A 6,694-nucleotide genomic window follows, 5' to 3' on the forward strand; every position below is an offset into this window, starting at 1 on the left:
CAACAATAATAAAAGAAGAATAACTAACAGTTTGGGGGTACCTACTACATGGTAGGCACTGCACTAATCCCTTTCTGCAAAATGTTCCATCTAATCCTTACCAGGACGTGAGGGCTATTATCTCCATCACAGAGATGAGGAACTTGGGGCTCAGAGAAGTTAAGTAACTTACACCAGACCCTCTCCTGATTTTAACCACTTTAACTTACAGCTGATGACAATGGTGGCTACTGTTTTTTTGTTTGCTTGTTTTTGTTTTTTTAAATTTTTATTGGAGTAGAGTTGATTTACAATGTTGTATTAGTTTCAGGTGTACAGTAAATTGAATCAGTTATACGTACATATGGGTATACACATATACATATGTGTGTGTATATATCTATATGTCTATATATCTATATCTATCTATCTATATATATCCACAATTTTTTTAGATTCTTTTCCCGTATAGGCCATTACAGAGTATTGAGTAGAGTTCCCTGTGCTATACAGTAGGTCCTTATTAGTTATCTATTTTATATATAGTAGTGTGTATATGTCAATCCAATCTCCCAATTTATCCCTCCTCCCCCTTACCCCCTGGTAACCGTAAGTCTGTTTTCTACATCTGTGACTGTATTTCTGTTTTGTAAATAAGTTCATTTGTACCCTTTTTTAAGATTCCACATATAAGCGATATCATATATATGTCTCTGTCTGACTTACTTCACTCAGTATGGCAATCTCTAGGTCCATCCATGTTGCTGCATGTGGCATTATTTCGTTCTTTTTTATGGCTGAGTAATATTCCAGTGTATATATGCACCACATCTTGGTCCATTCCTCTGTCAATGGACATGTAGGTTGCTTCCATGTCTTGGCTATTGTAAATAGTGCTTCAGTGAACATGGGGTGCGCATATCTTTTCGAATTATGGCTTTCTCCAGGTATATGCCTAGGATTGGGATTGCTGGGTCGTATGGTAGCTGTGTTTGTAGTTTTTTAAAGAACCTGCATTCTGTTCTCCGTAGAGGTGGTACCAATTTTCACTCCCACCAGCAGTGTGGGAGGGTTCCTTGATGGCGGCTACTGTTTACTGAGCGCTGACTAAGGGCCTGAACATGTGTTATAACAAATTTCATCTTTGTAAACACTCTAATGGGAAGCATTTAGGAGTCCCAGCTGCAGATAAAGAACATTCAGCTGCAGCACCTGGAATTATGTGGAATACAGACGATGATAATAATAGGTGCAGAGTCTCTTCCCCACCTCCTCTTTTCTGTGCAGAAGAGGCTATTTTTCATTCTAGGGCCGTACTGGTCAATATAGCTTTCTGTGATAATGAAAATGTTTTACATCGGCACTGTCCAATATGGTAGCTACTGACCACATGTGGCCATTGAGCATGAAAAACGTGGCCGATGACACTGATGAACTAAAATTTTAATTTTCTTTTAACTAGTTAAATTTAAATAGCACACGTGGCTAGTGGCTACCATTTTGGGCAGCGCAGCTGTAGAGGGTAAAACCGCTTGGTGGCCAAGTTCCCAACAGAGTCTAAGAGTTTCTCACACTCCACTCTTCTTTCTCTTAGCTCTACTATTGGTCAGCTTCTGGGGCAGGATCCTCAGACTAAGGCACTGCTAAGAACTGAGGAAGAGGGAAAAGGATCAGGATCTTTCTTACTCCCTTTATTCAAAATGAAATATTTATAGGGAATTCCCTGGCGGTCCAGTGGTTAGGACTCTGGGCTTTTCACTGCTGAGGGCACGGGTTCAATCCCTGGTCGGGGAACTAAGATCCTGCAAACTGTGCAGGCACAGACAAAAAAAAAAAAAAAATCCTAAATATTTAAGTGTGCAAACACTTATTTCACGTGTTCATTTATTTATCTAACAAATATTTATGGAGCTCTCCCCACATGGCAGGTATATCTGCTTATTATAAGTCTATGCATTGGCCCCTGGGTTAAAACAGCAAGCAAGGCAGGACTGGAGAGACAGACATTAATTAAATCATCACACAAATGCATCATTAGAAACTCACTCAAATAAAGCGAAAGTATCAGGAGTTGTGAAGGCTTTTAAGGACATAGGATGCACGTGAGGCATTGCGAAATACTTTAATTTTTTTTTTTTTTTTTGGCTGCATTCGCTCTTCGTTGCTGCGCACGGGCCTTTCTCTAGCTGCGGAGAACAGGGGCTACTCTTCATTGCGGTGCGTGGGCTTCTCATTGTGGTGGCTTGTCTTGTTGTGGAACACGGCCTCTAGGTGTGTGGGCTTCAGTAATTGTGGCTCGCGGGCTCAGTAGTTGTGGCGCAGGGGCTTAGTTGCTCCACGGCATGTGGGATCTTCCCTGACCCAGGCTCGAACCCCTGTCCCCTGCATTGGCAGGAAGATTCTTAACCACTGTGCCACAAGGGAAGCCCTGGGAAACACTTTTCTGATGGTGCTCAAATTCAGCTTGTGGAAGTGATGTTTTAGCTGAGAAACTAAGAATGAGTTAGAATTAACTGAGTGACAAGGAAGGAAAAGCATTCAGGGTGGAGGGAATAGCATGTACAGGCCTGAGGTGTGCAGAGTGTGGACATGATTGAGGAACTTTAAAGAAAGGGTCAGTGGGGGAATTCCCTGGCAATCCAGTGGTTAGGACGCTGCGCTTTCACTGCCGAGGTTCCAGGTTCAATTCCTGGTCGGGGAACTAAGATCCCACAAGCTGCATGCAGTGTGGCAAAAAAAAAAAAAAAAAAAGAAAAGAAAAGAAAAGAAAAAAAAGAAAGGGACAGTGGGAAGAGACAGGCTGAGGCTTTCTACACAGCTTCATCTGCCATATCAGGGCTTCTGACCTTTATCCTAAAAGCAGTGGCTGGCTACTGAAAGGATTTAAGCAGAGGAGTGACCTGATTAGAAAATAAACTTAAAAAACAAAACCAAACACACAAAAACCTTGGCTTTTCACAAGGGCGTCATTGTTCCCTGTTCCTTCCTTCCCTCTCCAGCAGGCAGGCAGGTGACTTCCCCAGACACAGGGCTGCAGCTGGCTCAGGACAGACTAGAAGAGCTTGGTCCTGGGCCCAGTGGATGAATGGAGCTGAGCTGTGTTCTTTCCTCTCATGCTCTGTGTGTTCTGTGTGTTTCTGCCATTGAATAAATACTGGGTATTTATAAAAACTGTCAGCAAGCCACCCACTCCCTTTTCTCTGCCTCAGGCCCAGAAGCCCTCAAACAGTAACAGGCTGTACCAGAATCTCTGCGATATCCAGAGATCCAGCTCCTAAAGGACAGCTAAATATAACTCTCTTCCACACAGGCTGGTGTCTGTCGTCTCCACTTTTACGATCCTAGCTGTGGAACATCCAGGAAACTTGAACTTGACGGGCGGTTTATACCAAACCAGGGCAGAGGGGTGTCATTGGGGAGGTGGGGTGACTTTCAGTATTTTCTTTTCTGGCCACCTTTCCATTGAGCCACAGGTCATGGATTGGCCTTCAGAGGGGAGAATGACAAGTGAAAGAATTTATTCCAGTGAGAGAAGGGCAAGAAGAGTGAAAAGGAGAGGAAGGACTTGTGAGTGTGTTTGAACTTCAAAGTAATGACATTCCAACTTCCTTCACAAAATGCACCTGTTATGGTCCTCTTCTTCCAAAATGAATTGATTTTACCTCCTTGCCTGGCATCGTAGAAAAGTCCCCCATTTTGTTGTTTAACACACTTGACCTTGATTCCCAGCTCTGTCGCTTACTCGGCGCAAGGTAACTCACCACCCAGAGCTTCAGGGTCCTTGTCTGTAAAATGGGTTAATGGTGCTTGTTTGCAGGGTTGTGTGACTGTGAGACAATGTGGATGGAATGCTTCGAAATCAGCAGGGACTTCCCTGGTGGTCCAGGGACCCCACACTTCCAATGTCGGGGACGTGGGTTCGATCCCTGGTCCAGGAACTGAGATCCTGCAAGCTGTGCAGCACAGCCAAAAAACAAAAAACAGAAAAAGAAACATAAATAAGCACCGGCTTTGTTATTATCCAGTAATGCGTCTGTGTGTCTCTCTTCCCCATGACACTGAGCTCCTCAAGTGCAGAGAACTCTCACTGGCCTTTATATCTACTACCTACTCCTGCAAGTGCTCAAGATATAAAATGAATGGTTGATGTAGTTATCTAATAGTGAAGGAATTCCTCTCTTCCTGCCCAGGATGGTCAATCTTCTAATTTCCTACACCCTTGACTGTTATTTAGACACAAATTGGGAAAATAAAATTAGTGGATACACTTCCAGAAAGATAGTTTCCTACAATGTTTCTACTTACACATACACATACATATTTTAAATTAAATAACTTTATTTTTAAAGCAGTTTTAGGGTTACAGAAAAATCGAGCAGAAAGTACAGAGATTTCTCACATGCCCCTTCACTCCCTTCCCTCTACTGTATTAACATCCGGCAATAGTGTGGTACATTTATTACCACTAATGAGCCAGCAATGATACGTTGTTATTGACAAAGTCCATAGTTTACGTTAAAGTTCACTCTTTGTGTTGTACATTCTGTGAGTTTTGACAAATGTATAATGGCATGTAGCCACCATTACAGTTTCATACAGAATAGTTTTGCTGCTCTAAAAAGCCCCTGTGCCCACCCATTTATCCCTCCCACCCCACCCACCCCCAACCCCTAGAAACCACTGATCCTTTTACTATCTCCGTAGTTTTGTCTTTTCCAGAAGTTGTGTAGCCGGAATCATACAATATGTTGCCCTTTCAGATTGGCATCTTTTACCTAGTAACATGCATTTAAGATTTATCCATGGATGCAATGTTGGGAGGCCCACACGGCTAGGAGGTTGAGGGCAGCCTCTGGAAACTGAGGGCTACCTCCAGTGAACAGTCAGCAAGAAGCCAGGGTCCTCCGACTTGGAAATGCAAGAAAATGAACTCTGCTATCGACATGAGTGAACTTGTGAGTGTATCCTTCCCTAGCTGAGCCTCCTGATGAGAACCTAGCCCTGACCAATATCTGATGGCAGCCTTACAGAAGACCCACCCAAGCTGTGCTGCACAGAAATCATGAGGTAATAAATACATGTTGATTTAAGTTACTAAGTCGTGGTAGTTTATATGCAGCAATAGATAACTAATATACTCTTGTTGAGAGATATTTGGGTTGTTTCCAGTTTTTCCTGACTATCAACTATGCTAATATAACTGCTCTGATGCATGTCTCCTTGGTGCATACCCACAATTGTTTCTATAGAGCAAATTACTCGAAATGGACTTGTAAGCATAAAGCATTGGGCAAGACAGAGGGTGGCAAACTTTTTCTGGGAAGGACCAGGTAGTAACTGTTTTAAGCTCTGAAGGCCCTGTAGTCTCTGTTGCAACTATTCAATTCTGAAATCGTATTACGAAAGTGCCAAAGACAATCCATGTGAGAATGAGCATGGCTGTGTTTTAGTATTTCATTTGTGAACACTGATACGTGAATTTTGAATAATTTTCACACGCTACAAAATATTGTATTTCTGGTTTGTTTCAACCAATTAAAAATGTAAAAACCATTCTTAGCTTGCAGACTACATAGAAACAGGTAGAGGCCAGATGGGCCCACAGGCCATAGTTTGCAGGTCCTTGGGATTTTCAACTTACCGGATAGGGCAACATTGTTTTCTGAAGTGATGGTCCTGATTTTCCCTCCCATCAGTAGTGTAATGTTTAGGAGTTCTCATGGCTCCACATCCTTGCCCATATTTGTGACATCTATGCAATATTGAGTTTTCCAATCCAAAACACAGATGAGTCTTTGCCTTTATTCATATTTTCTTTTATGTTCTTGGTAGTGTTTTACAGTTTTTTTCATATGAATTTTTCCCTCATACTTTTTTGGAGTTTCTTTTTTTTTAAACGTTCTTTTTTAAACGCTGCATTGGGTCTTCATTTCTGCGTGTGAGCTTTCTCTAGTTGTGGCGAGCGGGGGCTACTCTTCACTGCGGTGAGCGTGCTTCTCATTGCGGTGGCTTCTCTTGTTGCGGAGCATGGGCTCTAGGCGCGCAGGCTTCAGTAGCTGTGGCTCACAGGCTCAGTAGTTGTGGCTCATGGGCTTAGTTACTCTGCGGCATGTGGGATCTTCCCGGACCAGGGATCGAAACCATGTCTCCTGTATTGGCAGGCTGATTCTTAACCACTACACAACCAGGGAAGTCCCGGGTTTATTTCTAATTAAATAATTTTCTTGTTGTAATATCTAGTGGGTTCTTTTTTCTCTTGTATTTCAAATTATTTTTTGTAAATTAATTATGTAATCCTCCACCTTAGAAGGTTTCTTTATTTTTTCTTTATATTTGGGCAAACGTAGTACAAGTTGTCATTTTAGTGGATACATGATATTCTCAAGAATATTAAAGGCTTGGGACATCCCTGGTGGTCCAGTGGTTAAGAATCCACCTTCCAATGCAGGGGATGCGGGTTCAATCCCTGGTCTGGAAAGATCCCACATGCCGCGGGGCAACTAAGCCCACACAACTGGAGTTGAGGCCTGCGTGCGACAACAAAGAGACTGCATGCCGCAACTAAGACCTGACACAGCCAAAAATAAATTTTAAAAAAAGGACAAAGTCTTAAGACCCTGAAATAGCTTTGCATCGTTTCCTGCCCACTCTTTTAAGTTGCTTTTGAAACATGTATATGTACATATTACATATGTGTGTGTGTGTGTGTGTGTTT

This window comes from Orcinus orca, chromosome 5, assembly GCF_937001465.1.
Source record: "Orcinus orca chromosome 5, mOrcOrc1.1, whole genome shotgun sequence".
Classification (NCBI taxonomy): domain Eukaryota; kingdom Metazoa; phylum Chordata; class Mammalia; order Artiodactyla; family Delphinidae; genus Orcinus; species Orcinus orca.